Source organism: Rousettus aegyptiacus, unplaced genomic scaffold (genome assembly GCF_014176215.1).
Source record: "Rousettus aegyptiacus isolate mRouAeg1 unplaced genomic scaffold, mRouAeg1.p scaffold_m13_p_9, whole genome shotgun sequence".
NCBI classification, from domain to species: Eukaryota; Metazoa; Chordata; class Mammalia; order Chiroptera; family Pteropodidae; genus Rousettus; species Rousettus aegyptiacus.
The window spans coordinates 14985635-15010781 of NW_023416312.1; the positions used below are offsets into that span (position 1 = coordinate 14985635).

Genomic DNA, 25147 nt, shown 5'->3' on the forward strand with positions numbered 1-25147 from the left:
GGACAGAGTAAGTTTTCAGTCCTGCTTATCTGGAGCTTTATTTCAAAGAAGAAAAAAAAAGAGGCTCTTTAGATCTCCCCAGAGTCATAAGTTAACGCTGAGATTATTTAGATGACCTCAAGGTCAGCAAAACATCCCTCCTGCCCCATTGACAGGAAATGAGGTGGACTCCAAATAAAGAAGTAAATGTTGTGATAAACCAAGGTGTTGGAATAAAGAAGAGAGAGCAAGACCTCAAAGGAAAATCCAAGGGTTGTAGTGGAAGGGGCAGGAGTAGCAGGTATAGGGATGGAGGTAAAGATAACAAATTTGAAAAGGTTGAGTGTAAGGGGCTTCCAAATAAATTGCGACTACTTTTTCAGGTATTACTTTGCTCCTGCCCCAGGCACAATTATGTAATCCCTCACTTCTCTCTGAAAACCTTTAATAGCCTGATTTCTCTACTCTTTTGTGGAGAACTCCAGTGCCCTCCAGCCATTCTCGGTCTTCTCAGTTCCAAAATATGTCCTCTACTCTTCTAAGTGTTTTTTTTTTACTAGAGTAGTTATTTTTTTTTTGAATTGAGAAAGGTGCTGTAATAAACATTCAAGAGCTACAGCAATGATAATATTCATGAACTATCTCTGTGAACATGCAAAAAGTCAATTGTGGTCAATTTCCAAGATGACTTCAAGTTCAGCAAAACTTTCCTGCCCCAATGCCAAAGTGTCTGAGGCACGTTATTGTAAGGTAAACGTGTGAAACACCGAGAGAAGTTTTAAAAGCAAGCCTTTATTGGGAGAGCACTCCCAAATGAGGTTCTCTGGTCCAGAGAGGAGAGGGGCCAGAGAAGTCGTGCCCTGGCACAGGAGGGCGTAGTTTTTATAGGGTTATGTGGGGGTAGGGTATAGAATGGGAAATGTTGGTTGAGCATCTGGATTAGGGTGGTGGAGGATTAGGGCAGTGGCACCAGGGCTTTAGGATGGGCCCTTGTCCAGATTCCAAGGTCAAGCTGGGAAGCTTCCAGGCAAGCCCCCACTGACCCAACAATTATGAAAAATAAAAATTAAAGGCAGAAAGACATATCTATTTAAATTAGTGATATTTAATTATAAAGTTAGAATAATAACTATGCAAGATCAATGGCCGTGTTTTCTATGGGACTAAATCATACTTCCAGGAGAAGTCTTGCAGTCTTCCCCAAATGTTTTGGGATCTTGTGTCACAATTGCTGAAACTCTGACTCTAAGTATAGCAGAAGGATAACATGGCTGTAGCTTTTTACTGGTGTCAAGAAACATGCAACAAAATATGCAAGATGACTGTCAAAGGCAGTAGTGCTAACATGACAATGAAAGCAAATTTGTAAATTTTTACCCCTCCAAAGTCAGGGCACTGATGTATTCTAGTAATTCATCTAGAAAATTAACCACCTTTGGCTTTTAAAATACTCATCAGAGGTACTTAGTTCATGAATGCTGTCATTTTCTTATTATTTTATTTTATTTTGAAGAATATTGTTCATAGATAATTATTTATTGGAAAATATTTCTATACATAATGGCCTGTTCAGGATACCATCTACTGATGCATCACAGAAGGATAAAAATTGTTGTAGCTTTGACAGCAATTTCAACCAGAAAGAAAAACCTAAGGAGCTTCATAAAATTTGTCAAAATTTATGCTTCTGATTTCGTGCTGTATATTTGTTGATTTGTTTCATTCCCGGAGAGATCCATAGTGAATATTTAAGTAAAAGAGGACATGATTACACATTAAATATAATATGTCCTCTGGGAAAATAGAGAAATCTTTCAACTTTAGCAGCATTCACATTTGTGTGCCTGTGTGTGTGCATGTGTGAATTTATTCAATAATAAAGATACCATTTTTCATTTGCATGGTATTTTAAAGAATTTTTTAATGTAGCTCTCATATATTCTCTTTTTACTCCCCCAATAATCCTGTGAGGTAACAGTAATATATGTAATACTCTTAATGAAACCCTTTGAGATGCATCTTATTTGAGACAACAAGCTCAGAAAGTAAGCAAAATTAATAGTATCTCCATTTAAATAATGAGAAAATGAGGCTCAATCAGAATAAGTGACCCAGCAACTAGCAACCAGCTATTTTAGATAGAACTGATATTCAAACTAAGTCTTATTAACTTAACACTGTGCTGAATTCATAGAAAGTGTTCAATAACCATCTGAATTTTAATTCATTATTTATATAGAAAGCATATAACAACTACAAGGAATTTTGGCTTTCTTTTGAAAACGCAGACTATTATAATCCAAGAGAGGTTTTCTTTAATAGCTGAATATTATCAGGAAGGAGATTACTTAACTAAGTTGAACCATATAGACATCTCGCTGATATGGGAAAGCACACCATAGTATAAAATTACAGAGCCAAATGTCCCGCATGTTGTGCATTATTTGGAAAGAGCCAAAAATTTAAATACAAAACTATTTCATATGAATTCGATAGGGTATTTTCCCTTTGTTTCTATTAGTATAAATCTGCCTTCCTCTGATAATTATTGGTGAGCATAAAATGAATAGGGGATTATTGCAAAATAACAACAATGATCTAAGCATTCATAGAGTTCAGTGTTTGTTTTATTTCACAGAAAGATGCCTATGAAACTTGCATAACCAATTGGCAAGCTAAAAGAATAACCTTATGTAAATGCAGAATGTAATTACCATTTTCACAAATTTGGTACATGTTGGAAATGTCATTTCAATCAGGGCTAATCATAATATGACAGGAATAACTGTGATACCATAAGTGATAATGTTATGCTGCTCACTTTTCTAAATTTGGTGACAAAATATGCAAAGATAAAAACTTTCAAAGAGACAGTAAAACACGATCAAGATTTTTCCCACTGTTAAAAATATTTTCAGGGAAATATTCATCAGTATACAGCAACACTTATTTTGATAGCTGAATTGTTTTTAAATTAACCCCTTAGAAATTTTGACACCTTTAAAGGCAAATGAAAAAGAACAAATATCAACTTTTATGTGATGATAGAACATTTTGCTGCATTTTTCCATATATATAAATCTAAATACTAGTCTTGTAGATGTTGCCTCTTTCATTTTTTTCAGCAAGTGTGTTTTTTTTTATTGATAATGAATAAAGTACTAAAAACAGCAAAGTAAGGACTTTAGCATGAAGCTCAATGGGTGTTCCCATTCATTATATTATGAAATTGGTATGAATGTCATTTTGATGCTATCTCATTTTCTGGCTCCTGATGAGGAAACAGGTGAATGGAAACATTCTTGATTTCATTACTGATTTTAATGGCTCTCACAAAGTTCATGACATTTTATATTTTAATCAATTTAATCCTAATTTTTGAAAGCATTCGTCTAGTTATTATTCAACAAATGGTTTCTTAAAAGTACCCCTCCACTTGGAAGTTTCAATGAAGAACACTGTCATGTTGACACAAAATATATATACATTTATTCAGAATAACTTAAATCTGGGGATCTTAAGCTGTGTTGAGGTTAAGAAACTTTCCTGTGTTTAAGGAACCCAGGAATTTGAAGATATTCTCTCTGGTTCCTTTGAATCCTTTCCAAGGATTCTGTCACTTTTTTCCAAAGAGAAAGTTTCTTGTTGAGTTTGAACTTAACATCAAATAGAGTCAAAGTACTTAGCAGCCTCCTTACTTTTAGTGCAGAAAATTATACAATGTATCATGTACATCCGTGCATGTTTCTACTTACATCTATGTTTACTTTGTAAATGTACTTTTAATAATACTCTAAAACAGGGGTCCCCAGCCCTTGAGCCATGGACCAAAACCGATCTGTGGCCTGTTAGAAACTGAGCTGCACAGCAGGAGGTGAGCCGGTGAGGGGTGGATGAGAGTGAGGCTTCATTTGTATTTGCAGCTGATCCCTAGCTAGCACTGGCATCAGCGCCTCAGCTCCACGTCAGATCATCAGGCATTAGATTCTCATAGGAGCGCAGGTCCCTAGTGCCAAAAAGGTTGGGGACTACTGCAAAAGATTAGTAATATTGAGACTGCATTGTTCTAAAGGGTTCATTCCATGAACAGCCTAAGAAGAGATAATTATTTAATCTATGTTTTAACTGTCTACACTGACTTATGACTTGGTAGTAGTAACATTACCAACAGTTTTTTCTTATTCTCACAGTGACCCTGCAAATAAGTAGACTATCATTCCCATTGTCTAGTTGAAAATTCAAGGTTCATAGAATTTATGTGACTTCCCATTGTCATATTGGGGCTGGAATCTGTACCACCTTCAGAGGACTTGAGAATTGATGCTCTTTCCTATATAGCAGTGTTTCCCATATTTTCTGCTTCTATAATTTTACAAGGGCAATACCCTCCCATTACTTTACACAATATTTCCCCAGAGAAAGAGGAAGATAACATATATTATCTAAACATGCTGTCTTTCACACTTCCTTCCCTAACCCATTGTTTCAGTAGCCATAATCCTCGTGAGAATTACTACCCTATATAGCAGTGGTGGAATGCTGGCTCCAAATTAGAACCTCTGATACCTAGATTTAATTATTTCAGATACTAAGATGTTGATATTTTTCATGCTCCTTTGGCGGTTTTAATATGTAGTCAGAGTTGAGAATGACTGTTACTCGCCATTGTCTCAAGGTTTCTCTTTCATTGTATTCTATGGAGTGAAAAGGTAAATAAAATCGAAAGTTGAATTATATTGATTATTGTCAATGACAGATATCAAATCACAGCCCTATTCTTCAATTAATATCATTATTACACTGCCATTTATATATCCTTAATATATCCTTTAACGTCCTAGTTTTTTTCCCCCTAATTCTTTATACCTAGTTTAGTTTATTAACTCTTTGACCTTGGGCAGTTTTCTCTTATAAGGCTATCTTTTTCTTATTTCTAATTTATAAAGTAAATTATTTTTAGCCAGGTAATACTATTTGCTTTTTTGAATAAATGACTCTTTACTAAAATGTAGGGAGAGGGATAAGCGATCACCTGCTAATGGGTATGGGGTTTCTTTTAGGAGAACATAATGTTTTAAAATTTACTTTGTAGTGATGTTCACACAACTCTATGAATAGACAAAAAACATTGAATTGTATGCTTGAAATTAATAAATATGTTATATGAATTATATCTTAATGATGCCATTTTAAAAAATGTACATGTGGTGATACTGAGCATATTTTCATGTACCTGTTGACTATATGTATATCTTCTTTGGAAAAAAATGTCTATTCAAGTCCTCTGCCCATCTTTAATTGGATTATTTGGGGTTTTTTAAATATTAAGTTCTTTAAGTTCTACATATATTTTGAATATTAACCTCTTATCTGATATATGATTTGCAAATATATTCTCCCATTTAGTAGGTTGTCTTTTCATTTTGTTGATGGTTTCCTTTGCTGTGAAAAAGGTTTTTAGTTTGATGTTATAGCATTTGTTTATTTTTGCTTTTATTACCCTTACCTGAGGAGACTGGCAAAATATTGCTAAGAACTATGTCAGAGAGCTTACTGCCTGTGTTTCTTCTAGGAATTTTATGGTTTTAGGTCTTACATTCAAGTGTTTCATTCATTTTGAATTTATTTTTGTACATGGAGGAAGATAGAGGTCCAATTTCATTCTTTGGCACACCAACATCAATGATCATTAGGGAAATGAAAATTAAAACCACAATGAGATATCCCCTCACATCTGTCAGAATGTTTGTTATCAAAAGGACAAAAAATAACAAGTATTGGTGAGAATGTAGAGAAAAGAGAACCCTCGTACACTGTTACTGGGAATGTAAAATGGTGCAGCTATTATGGAAAATACTTCTGGATATTTAAATGACAAAAAGGAAAACACTAATTTGAAGAGATATATGCACTGCTATGTTCATTGCTGCATTATTTACAATAGCCAAGATGTGCGAGTGACCTAAGTGTTTATCAATAGATGAATTGATAAAGAGGATGGTGTGTGTGTGTGTGTGTGTGTACGTGTGCACGTGAAAATGCATGTAATAGAATATTATTCAGCCATGAAAAAAATGGAAATCCTACCATTTGCAACAACAGGATCTAGAGGGTATTATGCTAAGTGAAATAAGTCAGACATAGAAAGGAAAATGCCATGTGAGTTCACTTAGATGTGGAATCTAAAAAAACAAAACATACACAACAGATACTTGTAGATACAGGAAACAAACTAGTGCTTACCACAAAGGGGAAGGCAAAATACTTGACTGGGATTAAGAGGTATAACTTCCAGTTATAAAATAAATAAGTCATAGGTATACAATTTATAGCATAGGCAGTAGAGTCAATAATACTGTATTAACTTTATACGGTGACAGTAGGTGGACTTATCATGGAGAACATTATATATATATATATATATATATATATATATATATATATATATATAAATATAAATATTGAATCACCATGGTGTATACCTGAAACTAATAGGATATTGTTTGTCAATTATATATCAATAAAAATAAAATCAGTAAGAACCCTTTAAATGTATATGTAATTAAGATTTTGAACAAGTACCATTTGGGACATACTCAAATGTCATTTTTAAAGGTTTACTTAGTTTGTGGGTGATCTCTTCTCTGCTCACATCTAATTAATAGAGACCCCTATGGCCTTAAAAGTATTAATTCAGCAATTAGAACTTATAGTCCAAGATAGCATTCAAGACACTGAACATGATTTAGATTTAAATTGTGTCCTTTCCCCCAGCTTAGGCCTGTTCCAGACAGGAAGATTACAAAAAAAAAATTACAGGTATGACAGAATGATGGCTTCTCTTCCTTGGCCTTCTCTTCTCATGTTTACAGCTTTCCAGCCCATTCTGATTGTCCCAGGGTCAGAGCAGAGAGGGGAAGAAAAAGGCATTATAAACGGCTTTCTTAGCCTAATGGCTGTTTAAACTTATGTTTCCCTGATGTCTCTCCTCTTTCTTTCTTTCGCTCTCTCTCCCCCTCCTTCTCATTCCTGCAGTTTCTTTGAGCCAGGTAGCTCCATCTCTATTCTGTGTGAAGAAGACTGGTGACTCTATCCTCTCCTAAAAATCTAGCTAGGCTTCACCTTCAGGTTCTTGCTGCCGAGGTTCCCCTAATATTATAGACAGCCATTGGACAGAGCCCAAGTCAATCTTATGTTAGCTCTATTTTCTGTGTTTCTACATTAGGATGACCATATAATTTCTCATCTAAATTGAGACACTTTTATGAGTGAAAGGAAACATTTATAGTTACAATGGAACAACAAACATAAAATGATACTCATAGACACCTAATGCACAGAAAAATGCACATCCTTTGCCCCCAACGTTTGGAACTGTCTCATCTGTCCTGCAGTAACGGCTGCTTTGCCTCTGTCAGGTGTGAGGTGAACTTCATTCCTTCATGCCTCCTAACTGCAAAGAACACATTCCATAGATTTTTAGGGGTCCCATGGAAGATACCTTCACTTAGCTGGAGATGATGAGTGATAATCCCCAGTTCTTTCCCAAGGAACGACAACAGATCTTTCTAAAAAAATCATCTGTGCAGAATCTTACCTGTTTGCTTGTGTAAACCATTTATAATCTGAAAGTCAGCAAAGAGTTCAAGAGCAAGGAACAGATGCTTACCCATTTCTCTTAAAGCCTCTAGTGATTTGTAACTCATGCTAGGATTTCACATTTATTATAACTTGGTGCCTAGTTCCAACTTCAATTTTAAAATCTTATTTCATATATATTCTTTTTTTTTGTTCACAGAAATGTGAGAGTTATTTTTGAAATGTAATATCAAAAGAGGTTATTTGTCTTAGTGGTTAAGTGTGGCACAAACTTTGAAATCAGAAAACCAAGGTTATTAGATTTATAACTTTAGGGAACTGACTTAGCTTCTTTATCCCCAGTAAAATGAGAATAATAGTGGTACCTACCTTACCTATAGGTTATGACAATAACCATAAGGGATCACATAAGTGGTAAATAAATTAATACAATACTTGACTTGTAGTTTGGTGTGCAATAAGTTAACTATTATTATTACTATGATTGTTTTTTATTAAGATCTATATTAAACCATTAGTAGAACAACAACAACAGAAAAATGAACCAAACAGTGTGGAATGTTTCAAGTTATTTGTTCAGAATACCATTCTAAGGTCTTTAGAAGTAGGTAACGTAATTGAGAATTCCTCAGAGCACAAAATCATAAAACTATCCACATAGATTAAAGGATAAACCTCACTTATAAAGGGGCTCAATTAATACTGAATGAAAGAAATTATGTAACTCTTTGCTTTAGCTATTAGGTAAATTCACAAAGTATACCAAATCATAACATTACCTTATTAGTTTCCTGAGACTGCTCTAACAAATTACCAAAAACTTGGTGGCTTAACACACAAATTTATTCAATCATAGATCTGGAGCTTCTGAGTGTGAAATCAGGCAGGGCTGCAGCCGATCAGAGGAAATCAGCCAAAGAGAATGCTTGACTTTATGTATTATTCTAAACCAATAGACTTGGCTTAAAAATCTGGTTGGTTTCTTTCTCCTTTTAAAGAACAAAGGACAAGGTGTTTGTGACAGCTGTTTTTCTCTTATTTTTTTCCCTATATTTTAAAGTATATTTATATTATAGATGTTGAGTTTGTTTGAAAAGTGTCAGTGGTGATTTAAGTTTTGAAAAACTGCCAGTTAATGAAGAGGATATGTAATTTTGAAAGTACCCTTGATTCTGTTGTATTTAAAGATATGTACATGTATATAAATAGTTCCAAAAGTATATGATAGCTACAGTATTTTTGCCTGTTTATGAAAATATATCTGAATTATATGTTATTCTTCTAAACAAAATAAACCTAACCTCAAAGCCAATTGCCTGTATTAAAAATATGTATGCCTATGTTATTATGCTTTCTGGATTTATCTCTGCATAATTTTGTCTGTTTTGAAAGATATGCACAAGAATATAAATGGTTCAAAATGCAAAATGCTATCTATAAGCATACATTTTTATTGTAAAATGACTTTGGAAATTTCACTGTATTATATTACAAACTGACAAAATTTGCCTAGGTTAAAAAAATATGTGTGTAAATAATCATATGTATTTTTTATGTTTCTGGCAAAATATAGACTAATATAGTTTTTGAAGTTTAAAATTCAGTTGAACCTTGTCAGTCTTAAATCTTAAACTGACTATGGATTATTTTATCCTAAAGCATTGTCAGAGAAAAAAGAGCATATATTTATAAAATGACTTTCTTTATTGAACTAGGAAAAAGATTAGTATTCTAAACTTTAAATTAAAATCAACAGCAATAAGGGAATGTAGTACTGGCTAAAAGAGATGCCTTAAAGTTCATGACCTTCTAATTCATGCTCATTACATGTGTGACCTTGAGAAAGTACCTTAAACTCGATTAACTTCAATATCCTTGTCTTAAAAAGACAGGATTTGTAATAATAACATATGTAATATATGATTTTTTAGGATTAAATAAGGTACTACACACAATGAACTTAAAACAGTACCTGACAAAGAGAAAATATTTAACAGATATTATTATATATTATATTAAAATTAGTTTTTAAAAAAATGTTTTGATATACTACTTTCTCTACATCGAGCTTCTTAAAGACAAAGAGACCACACCTTAAAAATTTTATTTTGGCTTTAAGAATTATCAGGATCTCTATCCTTGAAGGCTGGAATAAATGACTTATTGAGTGGGTGAATAAATTGTTGGCCGAGTTAACCATTATAAAGTTTATGAGAGGCATATGAATTTAACTTCTTTAGGAGATATTTACTTTTAGTATTATGTGGGAAATAGTGTATATATATATATATATATATATATATATATATATATATAAAAATAATTTTATTCCCTGGGGTTTTCGAACACAGAATACTATATTTGTAATGAGTCAGAAAAGTGTTAAATTATGAGTTTTGATTCTTTACATTTCCAGGAAGGTTCTGTAGATATTATTAAAAGCTTGTTTAGCTAAGTTGTTAAATATTTACTTTTAATTTTAGACAACAATTGGCTTAAAAGAAAAGCTTGTATTATTATCAAAAATATTACTTTTTACACAGTTCCTGTATTATAGCTCTCTGAGGGGCTAGTGACAGAAATAGGACTCAAAATAGTTTAAAAGGAATGTACTGACTCAGTAACTTAACATTCAGGTAGTAAGACTGTCACTCTTATAACTACCAATATAGCTGAATCTAATACTTGGTCTTGCTTCCTCCTCCTCCTCTTCTTGCTTCTTTTCCTCCTTTCCCAGTTCCTATCCCTGTCTCTGTTTCTTCGTTTCTTAACTGTTTGTTCTCTGGTGTCCCTTATTGGCTTCATTCTCAGTTAGGCTCTATCCTTCTGGTGACTAAAATGGCCCCTGATAGCCTAGGCACATTTGATCACCGGTGCCCTCCCCTCTACTTCAGAAAGGTCTAGGTTTTTGTTGGTCAGATTTCGATTGCATACTTTGATCATATGCCCATGCCTGAATCAATAGAGGCCAAGGAGATATAGGACTCTGATTGGCCAGTCTTGAGTCATATGTATACCTCCAAGGCCAGGGATAGGATCTGCCCACCTAAGACACATGGACTAAGAACTGTGATATGTTCTTTAAAGCATATACTGAGCAAATGCAAACATAGACTGTCTATCTCTTGATAGATAGATAGATGATAGACAGAGATATAGAGATACTCTGTATCTCAAGTACTGCATCTTACTATGGTAATAACCTTCTGAGAAAAATTGGGCCAGTCTTTTATAAGAGAGGCAGATTGATTCCATTGCATTTTGGCTATGTGCTCTCGAACAAATTACATAACGTCCTGAGTTTTCATTTCTGCACTGTTAACTGGAGATAATATACAATATTATGATGAAGACTAAATGATATGTTACCAAGAAGAATATAATCTAGCACTTAGCACATAGTAGACAGTATGTATTTGATGTATCATTGTAATGTACCTTTTAACAAAACTGCTTTAGAATTCTGAAAAGGGAATTCATGAGTGGGGAAGAGAAAAATACCATCTATACCCTTTATTTTATTTTTATTTTCTACTTTTTAAATTTTAATTAGTTTAAATTATACAGTACATTGGTTAGATATCTATATAGTTAGTAAAATGATCCCCCCATTTTCTCCCTCCCTCCCCTGACCCTCCACCTAGCCAATGTATTAATGGTAATTGTATTCCCTATGCCATGCTCCCCATCCCTGTGACCATCCATCAGCTACTAATTTGCACTTCTTTAACCCTTCACCCCATTCTCCCAGGCCCCAAATCCCCCCTCTTCTGTTCTTTACCAAATTGTCCACTATATTTGTGAGCCTGTTTTTGATTAGTTTGTTCTTTTTATTCCTTAAATTTTGCATTTAAGTGAAATCATATAGTGTTTATCTTTCTCTATCTGATTTAAATACCTTCTAGGTTCGTCAAAGCAATATTTTTCTCCATCCCCTTCCTTTTCATATGCAGAGGTCTTGTTTTCTTATCCTTTCAGCCACTCTATCTTTTGGTTGGAGCACTTAATTCTTTTCCATTTAAGGTACTTATTGATAGGAATGTAGTTGTTGCCATTCTCTATTCCTGTTTTTGATACGTTTATTTTTCTTCTTAAAGAAGTCCCTCCAACATTTCCTGTAACACTGGCTTGGTGGTGATAAATTCCTTTAGCTTATTTTTGTTTGGGAAGCTCTTTATCTGTCCTTCAACTCTAAATGATAGCTTTGCTGGATAAAGTATTCTTGGTTGTAGATGCTGGGTCTTCATCCTGTCAAACATTTTTCGCCAGGCCCTTCTGTCCTGCATAGTTTCTTTTGAGAAATCAGCTGCCAGTCTTATGGGTTGTCCCTTATAAGTAATTATTTTTTTCTCTTGCTGCTTTTAATATTCTTTCTTTGTATTTAACCTTTGGCATTTTAATGATTACATGTCTTGGTGTGGGCCTCTTTGGATCCCTGATTTTTGAAATTTTCTGAGCTTCCTGGGGTTTTGTGTCTATTTCCTTCACCAAGTTAGGGAAATTTTCCTTCATTATTTCTTCAAACAGCTGATCAACACCTTGATTTTCTCCTGTTACGTCGATCTGATGAATATTTGGAGCCTTAATAGTGTCCCAGATCCTCCTTAAATTATTTTTATAGTCTTGGAATCTTTTTTTTTTTTTTTTGCCATTCTGATTGAGTGTCCTGATTGGCTTTCCTGTCCTCTAGATAGGGAATTTGATCCTTTTCTTTATTCACTTTGTTTATTCCTTTATTTATTCCATTTAATATACTTCCCATCTCAGATAATATGTCGTCCATTTCAGACTGGTTCCTCTTTATAATTTCCATTTCCATTTTTATCTCTTTGTTGGAGTTCTCTACACTTCCTGGAAGTTTACTGAGCATCTTTATAACTAGTGTTTTGAACTCTACATCTGTTAGATTACTTGTTTCCATTATATCTACATCTCTGTTCTGTTCTGTTCTGTCATATGATTTATGCTTCTTTGTCTCTTCTTTGTCTTCCCATTTTGGCTGTCTTTCTGTGTCTGTTTCTATGTACTAAGCAAAGCTCCTAAGTCTCCTGGTCTTATTAGTGTGGCATTGAGTAGTAGGTGTCCAGTGGCACAGTCCTGAGAGGGGTTCAGCTGCAGGCCAAATTTAGCCCAAGCCTCTACCCCTTCAGGGCCACCTGTTAAGATTCAGCCAGCAATCCACAGATGCTGTGCTTATAATTGCCTCAAAAAGCCACACCAGAAACCGAGGCCAGCTGCCTCCACCAGTGTGAGTCTCAGCAAGGAACACCTGACTCAGTGAGGATACACCTGGATGTGGCTTGGGTGGGGCAGTGATTTGGGGTAGGCGGGGTTTCAGGGAAATCTGCTGGGTGTAGCAACCTCTGTTGTCTTGTTTGATGAAGTCATAGCTATGGTGGCGCTGTGTCTAGGGCACTGAGAGGGGAAGGGCTCAACAGGGAACAATGGATACTGCCAGCACTTCTGTGCTGAGCTGTACTGAGCGAGTCTCACCTCAGCCCTCACTCTGATAATGTCTTCTTGTAAGTCCCCGTTGCCCACTGCACACAGCTGAACAGGCACTGGTGCTCAGAGCTAGCACGTCCGTCACTGCAAAAATCTGCTCGCTGGCATGAGCCCTTTAAGAGGCATCTGCCGCCACCATAGCCTCTGTCTTACTCAGCCGCTTGGGTCCAGGCAGCCCCGCGTCCTCGCGCCGTCCTAACTTCTGTTCTTGTGGGGTGCTTTTTTGGATTTCTCCCTAGTTGTATGGCTTGTACTTCCCAGGCAATTTTTCCTTGCTGCTGCTCCTTGTTCCCATTAAAACTTTGATTTGGTCGCCAGATGGAAGAACAGAGCCTCTATCATCTATACCATTTTCTTCTCCCATCTATGCCCTTTTTATGAAAATAAAATTCTGCATTTCGCTAACCAATGTCACCATAATAAAAGTAAAATAATAAAATAAAATAATTATTTTATAACTGTTTTAGATATGCAGAATTATTACAAAGTTAGTTCAGAGAGTTCTTGTGTACCCCACATCTAGTTTCTCCTATTATTAACTATTTATATCGTGGTATATTTGTCACAATAAGCCAATACCAATATATTATTATTTACCGAAGTCAATACTTCATTCAGATGTCCTAAATTTTCTCTTAATGTCCTTTTCCTCTTCCAAGATTCCATTCAGGACACTATATTACATTTAATTATCATATCTCAGGCTCTTCTTGGTTGTGACAGTTTATCAGCTTTTTCTTGTTTTTGAGGACCTTGACAGTTTTGAAGACTTTCTACTGATCAGATAATTTGTAGGATGTCTTCAACTGGGATTTGATAATGTTTTTCTCATCACATATTTATGAACCCCCTATAAGGCCAGGAACTTGTCAATCACTTTCAGTACTGTAGCTTTATCTGCTATCCATCACATAGTAGGTGCTAAATAAATAATTGCCAAACAAAAATAGATGTAATAGCAGAATCTATTGGTTGCCCATATAATATTCTTTGTTACCTTCTTCCTTACCAATGACAACCTACTTTAAAAAAAATTATAGAGGTGAAATTCATATAACATAAAATTAACCATTTTAAAATGAACAATTCAGCGTCATTTAGCGCTCTAGCTAGTGCCAAGCCATTTCAAACATTTCCAAAAGGAAGCCTCGGACATACCTGTTAAGCTGTTGATCCCTATTTACCCTCTCCCCAGCTCCTGCCAACTACTAATCTGATTTCTGTCTCTATAGATTTACCATTTCTTGATATTTAATATAAATGGATTCATACAATGTGTGACATTTTGTGTGTCTTCTTTCACTTAGCACGATGTTTTCGAGGTTCATTCACACTTTAGCATTTATCAGTACTTCATTTCTTTTTATGTCATAAACCTCATTTTAGTTGGGATAGCAGTGTGCCCAGCTTAAATGAAAACTACATTCCTTTCCCTTCTCTCCTTCCTGGTTTCACCAGTGAATTCTTGGATGGGATTTTCAGACAATTTCCTAAAAGGAACTGGTTCAGGGGGAAAGCACCCTTTTGGCTCTTGGCCTTTTCCCATCTTTCTTCCTGAAACAGTTACTATGGTAACTGTCTAAGGAACAGTCTAAGGAACATTACACAAGGATAATAAAATAGAAAGCTGGAAGGAGCTGGCGTCTCTGAGGATACCATGCAGCTGACATACCATATCTGTAATCTGGACTTCTTTCATGTGAAAGGGAAATGAGCAACTAATATACTTAAAAATATCAATATAACAATACAGGGGTGGTTCTGAGAAGCAAAGTTTATTTGGAGTGATGGGGGAAAATGTTATTTTGGTAGGAAGAAAATTTTTAATTATGTGAATAAGATAAATTAATGAAGTGAGGGGCCAATGAGGAGACTGGAACATGGCATTTTCAAATGAAAACAGTGAATGCATTGAGAAAAATTTTAAGAGTGAAAAGAAGCTCAAAAATCTTTTAAAAGGAAATGGAAATATATGTACTGTTGCACCTGATTGCTGTGATTGTTTTTATAGTGGCTTCAGGTTAAACTTTCTAATACAGGAAAGTGACAGAAGCTTAAACCTGAGGACCAGAATAAGTCATTCATTTAAACACATTTTTTTGAGAACCTGCTGTTTCTGGACTTAACTAGACATCATAGATTAAATAGTGAACTTTAAAAATATGGCTTTTGCCCTCATTAATCGTAGGTTCCAGTGGGGAAAACAAGTAAATAATAAACAAGTATATCTCTAAACAGAAAGTAATAGTGTCACATTTTTTCAAGGTCCAAGAACCCCAGTGGATGCCTGAAACTGCGGGTAGTGTTGAACCCTATATACTTTTTTTTCTCTATACATATATAAACTTTATGGATTCTCTTTGGTGTATTTGAATTGCCAGCATCACTACTCTTGCACTTTGGAGCCATTATTAAATAAAATAAGGGTTACCTGAACACAAGCACTGAGATACTGAACAGTTAATCTGATAACCGAGACAGTTACTAAATGACTAACAGGTGAGTAGTGTTTACAGCACAGATACACTGCACAGAGAGATGGTTCACATTTTGGGTAGGATAGAGATGGACAGTATGATAAATCATCACACTACTCAGAATGGCATAAAATTTAAAACTGATGAATTGTTTATTTCTGGAATTTTCCATTTAATATTTTCAGATCATAATTGACCATGGGTAACTGAAACTATGGAAAGCGAGAACACAGAATAAAATGGAGATGTCGAGAACAGAACATTTTTTGAGGATAAATCACTCAAGTACATTTGCATCTGGCCATTAGTAATGCAATTGGGCAGCTTTGCCTTCGCCTTCCTTGGGCACAACAAAGGATGGACATTAGCAGAGAAAGATGTGGAAAAAGGCAGACACACATCAAGGCTAATTTGGTCGTATTTTCTAATTATATGTCAGTTTTTAAATTGTAAACATGAGTTAGAATGTAGGCTAGTATCACCTGAATTGTCTAATTATGCTAACATTCAGCTTAAAATAATGATGGTAATAATACATTTCTCTTTAAGTTCAAGTAAACATCATTAAAAGAAGCACAAAGCAAGTGGACTGACTGTATAATGTCAAAGAAACAGGATAATAAGGTACCATAGCTGGGTCACAGGTCTCAAAATTAACACAGAATGAAGTCCTTTTTTTTCTGCAATAGAATTTCAAACAGATTAATACTGAAAAAGCTCCCTTAGACAGCTTGGCGTCATTACTTTAGGAAGTCTCTCTCATCAGTGCCTGCTGGAGATGACAATGCATAAACTGTCTGCCAACAAGTATTAATTAATTGAGTAATCAAAATAATATACTTGTTGATTTTCCTCTTATATTTATCATTAAAATAAAAACAGCTTTAACTTTTTTTCTTTGTTAAAAGAAAGTATAAGCTTATTGGAAAAATACAGAAAATAAATAGCCAAATTATTCATAATGGTCTTCTCCCATGGTGGTATTTTATGTAATTTTTGCTTTCTTCTATTTAATTTCTATATTTTTTTTCTGGTGAGCCTATGAGTAAATGGGATAGGGACAGATAAGTGGTACGAGTCAACTGGTTCCCTCTTTTTTGTTCTATCCCAAGCATCCTCCTTTTATTGAGACTAAGGTAAATATTTTCACTTGCTTCCAAAGAATCCATCGAAAACTGAGGCTACATTCTATACTTGTGCTTACTATTATGCCATAGAACTAAGCACATAGTAGAAACTCAAGAAATAAAATACCTAATTAATTTTATTAAATGCCGAATTTCCTGAAAGTTTGAAATATCATTTTCAGAAAGAGGTATGGTGAAAAATATTCCACAATGAATTTCAGGAGGAAATTTTCACAATTACTTTATGAGGAAAAATTGATTTGCATTGTTTTACATCAGAAACCCATATATGTATATGTGTCTGTGTGTATAATATACATTGAATTAAGCACTAAACTTTCCCAGCAAACATCAGTGAGAAACTCTTTTTTAATTAAGCTTTCATTTTTGCCCCACATCAGTCACACACACACACACACACACACACACACACACACACACACACGTGTAGGTAGGAGAACAAGGGAGAAAATTCTGCATTAGGGACACTTCAAAAATAGGTTAATGCAAATGAACAGGATGCCGAGTACAGTATAACATTTCACATTTATTAGCACACTTTGCATGAAGGTATTTTGAAAGCTTTGCTATGGATATGAAAATGTTCTATTTTTATGCCCCTATTTTCATTATTTAGTAACCTGCATTACTTTCTGTTGTTCCAAATGCAAGTTGTAAATCTGCTCAAAAAGTTTCACTGATTTGGGATTTCACTTAGTCTTTTGTGGTTGACCTGGTCATGTAATTTCAACTAGAAATGTAATTTAATGGAAATTATTAAGAATAAATAGAAAGAGAAGATTATATAACTTTGAAATTTAAAACAATAAAATTAATTATTCATTTTAAGTGGCTTTTTTTGCCACACTGAAGTCCATATTTGCATCTGCATAATCAAGTTTTATCATCATAATCATGAAATATTTTATGTTCACAGGAAATGGAAATTTTATTTTTATTTTTTTATTTTATTTGAATTCTTTTAGTCAAGGCAACCTTTGGTTGACCTCACAGATTGTCAGCTTACAGCCCCTTATTTTTTTATTATTTATGCCTACAGCACCTGGTCTTCCTAGATGATCTCCCATCCAAGTACTAACCAGACTGAACCTGCTTAGCTTCCAAGATCAGACTGGATCGGGCTTGTTCAGGGTGACATGGCCATAGACAGGAAAGAAAAATTTTAAAAGCTCCATTTATCTGTTTATTCATCTAGCTATGCATTGTACATAGACTTTTGCCTTTATTCATTTTCCTTTCTTAAAATAGTATTTTTAATATTTATGAGTTTTTAATTAGACAAGTAAAACACACAAATTCATTCCTATTAAAAATAATAAAAAATAAAATATACACAGAACTTCTTAGTTTTCCTTAGCCACTACTCTGCTCTTTAACTTCTGCAGCGGTAACTATGTTTTAAGACTAGAGTACAAGCAATCACATAAATTTTTACTGAAACGTAAATTACTTTGCAGATCATTTTTATATATCTTGAAGGTTTCCCTATGTCAACACTTATAGACTTAACTCATTCTTTTTAACTGATGAAGAATAAGCCATAGTTAGACTATACAAAAATGTTATTAAACCATTTCCTATTGGTAGATATTTAGGCTGGTTCAAATGTTACACCATTACAAACAAAACGTCAGTTATAATCCATGATTATGCCTCATTGTACACATAAACAAGTATTTGTCTGAGATAGGTAGTAAGAAGTGGAACTGATAGTCATAGGGTGCAGCCATCGTTAATTTTAACAGATACCACGAAATTGCCCTCCAAATGTTGGTAGCAATTTATTTTCCTACCAGCAGAATATGAGTTCATAAGGACTCCTATCTTTTAGAAGCACTGAAAAGAGAAAATGCTATCGATGTGTTATTTTAATATGCATTTCTCAGATTTCTAGCGAGTTCAGGTTTTCATACACTTACTGGCTATTTTATCTTTCTCCTCTTTGAAATGTCTCTCCATAGCCTTTGACCGTTTTGTACTGATTTATTTTATTTTCTCATTAATTCATAAATACTTTGTAAGTTGTTTTTTTAATCCTTCGTAGATTTTATACATTGAAGATATTTGAGTGTGTTACCTTTTTTAACTTAGATTATTTTTTTAATTTTACAAGATATATATATATATATATATATATATATCTCCTTTTTCATTTTCCCCCATGCTATGTGTTATTTTAGAAATTCCTCTAGCCTTCCTTATCTCGGATCAGAATCTAAACTCTGGTACATTTCTAGATTTTTTAAAAATGCATTTTGATGTATAATCTACCTAGGATTTATTTTGTGAATGAATATGGTAGAATTTAATGTATATATGAATATATGTGTATGCATATATATGACAGTTTTTTAAAATTATTAAATCATGTTAAAAATCAAACAATTATGAAATGTTATTAACTCAATTACTTGGGAAATTAGCAAGAGTTTTCTATTTCTTTTCTCTGCACTCTTTAATATTACCTCTAAAATAAAAAGTTACTTTCTGGCTATTTAGATTATCATGAAAATATATTCCTTCATGTTTATTATGGCCAGTTCTTTGATTTAAATCTCAAAAGGTCTCCAAATAAGAACAGAACCATTTCTTCTCTCTTTTGTACTGGTGTCAAGACCCTTACCCAGGTGTAGTCAGTATTAAAGTATCACCTACCTCTTTCCCTTATAAGGACACTTGTGATTAGATTGGGCCCACCTGTATAATCCTGGCTAGTCTTGCCTTCTCATGATCTTTAATGTAATCACATCAACAATGTCCCTTTTGCCACATAAGGTAATATCTTCACAGATTCTGGCGATTAGGATGCGGAAATCTTTGAGGAACTATTGTTCTGCCCTCTACAGTGCTTACCACTGTTCCAATTCACTTGTCCTCATTGTAGGGAGGTGTGTGTATGCGCGCGTGTGTGTGTGTGCGTGTGTGTTGGGGGTGGGAGGGAGTAGAGGGGTAGGAATTGGGAGGATGCTTGGTTGTCTTTAGCTGAGCTTGAGTCTGTGCTCTCGATGGGAAATGTCACTTAAAATGGTATGTAGTTAAGCAGGCATCATAAAAGATATGTTTAGCAGCATCCCTGAATTGAACCTTACATATCAAACTGCATGATAAAATTAAGTGAGTTTTATAAGTTAGAACAATGCCTGAGTTCAGTGAGTATATATATTTGTTAAATAAAGCCCCCCCCAAAAAGATGTTCACAAGGAAGGGAGTTTTAAGCAGACAATTGATTTTCAAATGTGATAAATTCGTTTGGCCCAGAGTCCTGATGGATTTTGGGAATTACTTTCTTTGGGGTATATTATACCCTCACTGTTTATTTCCAGGAGGAAATAACACCTTGACAGGTTTATCCAGTGGCAGTGATGATTGTATATGGATCATATACTTACTTGTCAGATTTTTATGAGATGCCAACTTAAAATCAAGAGGGAAATATGTGTGTGTATGTGTGTATTGAAAATGGCAGTATTAATGGTTCTATCATAATTACTTACTGAACACTTAACACTGTGCCAGATGCTACAGAGCATCAATGATGAATAACAGTCCTTTTGCTGAAGGCTTTTGAAGTGCAATGGAGTGAATTCTTCTGAGTATGCTAGTACTTATAATGTAAAGTAGATTAAATTGTGGCCTAAAGAAAACATAAACAAAGGGCTATAAAAGATTATAAATGAGAGTAATTATACATGTAAAGATGTCTTAGAGTAGGTAATGTTTGAAATTAGTTTTGACTACAAAGGTGAAAATTAGGGGCACTCCAGGCAAAGGATTAATGTTACATAAGATCAAGAGATAGAAAAATTCAAGCATGTCAAATCAAAAGCTTAAGCAGAAATAGAGGGCCTTGCACCTATGATCACAGTGAGAGAGAAAATGGAAAAGTTCAATGTAGCTTTTAGATTGTATCCCATTGTGAGTGGGTTGTACTTAATTCTGTAGGAGGTAATGAATTTTGAAGAGGGAGATGTGTCATCCAGCCTACTTTTGAGAAAAAAATTGATTTGGCTGTCATATATTAGATAAATAGAACAGAGGTGAGATCAGAGGGAGGGATAATAGTTAACAGCTCATTACCAAATGGCCTAAGTGAGAAATAGTGAAGGCTTTGACTAGGATTGTGGGAAAAAACTGGAAAGGAGGGGGTGGGTGTGAGAGACATTGTGTAAAGCAGAATCCACATGATATAGCAACTGATTGAGGAGGAAAGGGAGGGGCCCATAATGATTGGTTTCCTGCTTGGATGACTAGGATAATGTGGTATCAGAATAGAAACAGGAAATTTGGGCAGATGATATATTCTTGTCTTTAACTGAATGGATTTAAGACACTAGAAGAAATTTGAGGATGACTGTTTCAAACAAGTATATGAAAATGAGGGTGCAAGTTCTGCAGAGAGTAAAGAGAAAAAGATTTGGGATTTGGGGGAGAGAGACTTTAGTCCTAGGACTCGTTTAGTCCTACGAACTCATCTTAACGTGCCTTTTCCCCGTAGCTGCCAAATGATTGTCAATCTTATGTTTGAACTTTGAGTCCTGCCATGAAGCAGGCATTTTTGTTTGCACCATTCAGTTAGAAATATCTTTATTCTGAGCTCTCCAAAGTTCCTTTCTTTTGATCCAAGATCTATATCTTGGAACCCTACCCTAGAACAATTGCAGTTCTTACAAAAGCTCTTCTGATATTTTAAGAAAGCTATAATGTCTCTGGTTAGCCAACTCTTCCAGTAATTGCAGGGAGTATAAATGGTGCTCAGAGACAGTATAATATCTTTATGCTTTCTCTGGCTGTGATCCTTGCTAGAGTTTTCTGAGATATAAATAAACTCATAGAAAATACAGACTAAAACTTGAGTGGGTTCTAAGCTCAATAAATCTAACATGCAAAATTGAATTTAAGAATCCCTGACAGGAATCATTAGAGTCTCCCTATGGACAGATGCCTGGGACCATGTTTAGCTCTGTCACCTCTCCCTCTTGTTATTTTCCTGTATTCTTTTATTAGCTAAACATCTCTAGTTCTTACAGTGGTTCATATGACATCATTTCCAGTTAACATCACCATCTTTGTATCTAACTAGCATGGAAAAGAACAAGCTTAGCCCCTTCCTTGGTCTAAATATTCTTACTTAAAATTTTAGCTAAAATCAGTTTGTATACATCCCCCAGCTGGCTCATGGTCAGCATTCTGCCACTGATGTCTGTTAATGTGTAACTGGCCGCGTAAACATGTGGAGGCTCTTTCCTTTGCTGATGTTAGTTTGCTTTGTTATATAGTTGACCAATACACCAACCTGCATCATTTTTTAGATCCTAATTGAACAAATTTATCAGCTTGCCTTCTATATACCCATTTAAGACATTGTTCACAATGTAGAATGGTAAACAACTTTGTAGGTCCCAGGCCTGGCTGGGCCCAGGTCTGGCTGTGATCCAGGCTCACAGCCGGGAATAGGACCCCGGATTTAGAAAGTTACATGAGTGTACTAGGGCACCTGCACCTACAATATGTAAACATTATTTAGCTTATTATATTATGCATGTGTGGCTGAATGCCGCTGTCGTACTCTGATATGTATGGAGCACATGCAGTCCCCTGGGGAGCAGAAGAGCAAAAACAGAAGAATGTTCCCCACAATAGAAGCACACTCCCCACAATAAAGATGGCGCCTGCTCTTTTATTCTCATGTCAACCCCTCGTGCATTCTTCCAACTAGGCATCTCACCACTGAAGCCTTCCCTTTTTTGATCAGCTTGGCGCTGACAAACTTATATTTCCGATAGAGTACTTTACCCTAGCAGTGTTCTTCCAGTTTGAGAATAAATTGCCAAAGGTCTGGGAAGGAATTTGAGGGGCATTTCATTGAAGTACTATAGATATAAAAAGTGTTTTTTAAAATTAGATGACACTGCTGTTTTAACCCGAATTTATTTATATAAAATCACACTATGTTTGGTGTTCAGCGCTTGGGCTCAGCAGACCTGAGTTCAAATCCTGTTATATTATTTACAATTTATTTCTCCTCTCTTTATCTCTTTAAGTGTCCAAGAGAATGTTAATGAGTTTTTTTAGGATATTGCTAAGGGTTGAGAAGATTTATGTAAAACACTCAGTACCTCGTTTGGTGCATAATTAGTGCTTGGTTGTTATTTTTCTCTGAAAGTCTAGTTGCAATACAAAAATATCATTTTTTTTGCTTTTTGTATTAAATTTCATATTGAAAAATTGTATAATTGAATTCTTGAGAAGAAACCTCTAACATATATGGTGAGCATTCTGTTTTTATTCTAAAAGTGTGTTTTCACTTGCTCTACCTTCTTCCTCTCCATCATATAGGCAGCAAAACATTCATTTTAAGATAATCAAGGCCAGTAATGCAATCTAGAGATATGTGGCCGTGGTGTCATTAGATTTGTGCTCTTACCAAAGCTAACTTACTATTATCTGTAACTCTCAAAATCCATTCCTTTTTATAAAGAATATTCCCATTGTCATGGCTTACCCTGAGAAAAGAAGGGTTTAGGCACTCCCCTCTTTCATTGACTACCCCCTTCTGCATGACTGTATGCTTTATTTCTGTGCTCTCATCAGCTATATTTAATGAGATATTAAACCTGTTCCTCGTGTTTTTAATTTTATTATATATATATATATATATATTTCTCCCCTTTAAAAATATTTATATGCTTTATACCTGTCTTTTATTTCTTTGTTTTAAAGTTGCTGATCGATAAAGCTAATTTCTATAATTTCACTACAGAGAGTAGAGAGAGAGCTGTTCTCTGTTCTTTCTCTTGATTCTTGCTCAAGGCACCTTATCCTTTTGTGATTTGTTTTTGGTTTTTTGGTTTTTTGGTTTTTTTGTTTGTTTGTTTTTAACCTGATCATTTTGCTTGAAATATTATTTTGGGAAATTCTTTGAGCCCTAGGGTGAAGAGGAGATCTAGAAAGGATTTCCATTTGTCTTGGCATGTACCTAAGGTATGATCACTCTGGGATCACTGTCAATTCAATGAAATTCATAGCTTGAGGTTTTTTGGGACTTTCTAAGTTGTGCTGTAAATCTGCCTTAAGGACGTGTAAGGGTTAGGGAGGGACAAGTCTAGCTATGTTTCATCCTTTTCTTGTGTATATAACCCTTAGATTTACTGGATCTATGCCTCCATTAAACCTAGGCTATGACAACTGGGATTATTAGATCCAGTAAATACTCTTGGGAAACTGTCTTCAGTGGGCTGCTTTACTCTTTGAATCTGGTTTTACTTAGATTTTGGCCTGGGAATCTTGTGAACTATTTGATTTTGGAGAAAGAAAATCAAGTCATTTTACTTATTTTTATTGGGAGGCTTGGTCCAAATAAGTTATCTTGCGATATTACTAGAATTCCAACTTCCTCACTGTTTCTTATATAAGAATTTTCTCAACCACATTTTCTGTTTAACATTTCAGATTTCTTGGACATAATTCTCATTCTCTGACCTTACTTTCTTGCTACTGGCAGCTTTACTTCTAATCTCCATTTCAACTTAATTTTTTTTTCCTTCAGACAATTTATATCAACCTCAAACACCTTGAAATAGTTGTTTTCATTAATGTAATAGGGATTTTACAGAAAATAATCTTTAAGAAAAGCTCTGGGTAATTTGACTGTGTGATTTAAGAATGGATGCATGACTTTGGAGAAAAAGTGAAGACTTGGCAGATTGGATGAAATAGAAAGATGTAGTGAGAAACTCATGGCTATAAAGAGAACATTATTGAAATGATTGACCAAAGCAGGAAGAGGTTATGAGATATAAGCTCATTAGAGGTAAGACAGGAAGCAATGATGGAGAACTAGAGGCACAGGAACCTGTGTTAATCTTGGGGAATTCTATCCTGTATTCAAATTTTTTTAAGTCAATAAATGAACGTTTGACTATGGACTACATAAATCAAGGCTGGTTCTTAATCTTCTCTTGGAACTAATGGTCAGATATGAACTGTAACAAAGGATCTTTTGACCTCAAAAGGGTGTTCTTGGCATATTTACTTATAATATCAATACTAAGAAACAATAGAGGTGTGGAAAGATAATAATAAGACATCTGATACTTTATTATTATTTTTTATCTGAAGATAATAGGGAGAATCAGAGAAAGCATGAATCTTACCCTGTTATTTTCACATTAGATTTTTTGCCCTGCTTTTCTTTCTCACTTGGAACAGTTTAATGTACCAGAAATGAAAGAGAGTATACAATTTGATTATATTATGGATTATAATATGAGAAAAAAATGTATATATAATGTATATAAATATTTTTTTCTAAATTTCTAAGTTGTTTTAAATGTTCAAAATTGCTCAGATCAATCATTTATTGAGCTACTCCTCTGTCTCTGGCATTATAGCATTTTGCATATATTTTCTCTTTGAATCCTCAGAAAATCCTATGAGGTA

General features: G+C 34.6%; 1 protein-coding gene and 1 pseudogene across 6 annotated transcripts in view; one reads left to right on the forward strand and one right to left on the reverse strand.

Annotated features, from left to right (window-relative positions):
• The window catches only part of IL1RAPL1 (interleukin 1 receptor accessory protein like 1), a 1213847-nt gene that overhangs the window by 665781 nt on the left and 522919 nt on the right, over positions 1-25147 (forward strand). The window lies entirely within an intron of this gene.
• LOC118608011 lies at positions 17739-17856 on the reverse strand (annotated as a pseudogene).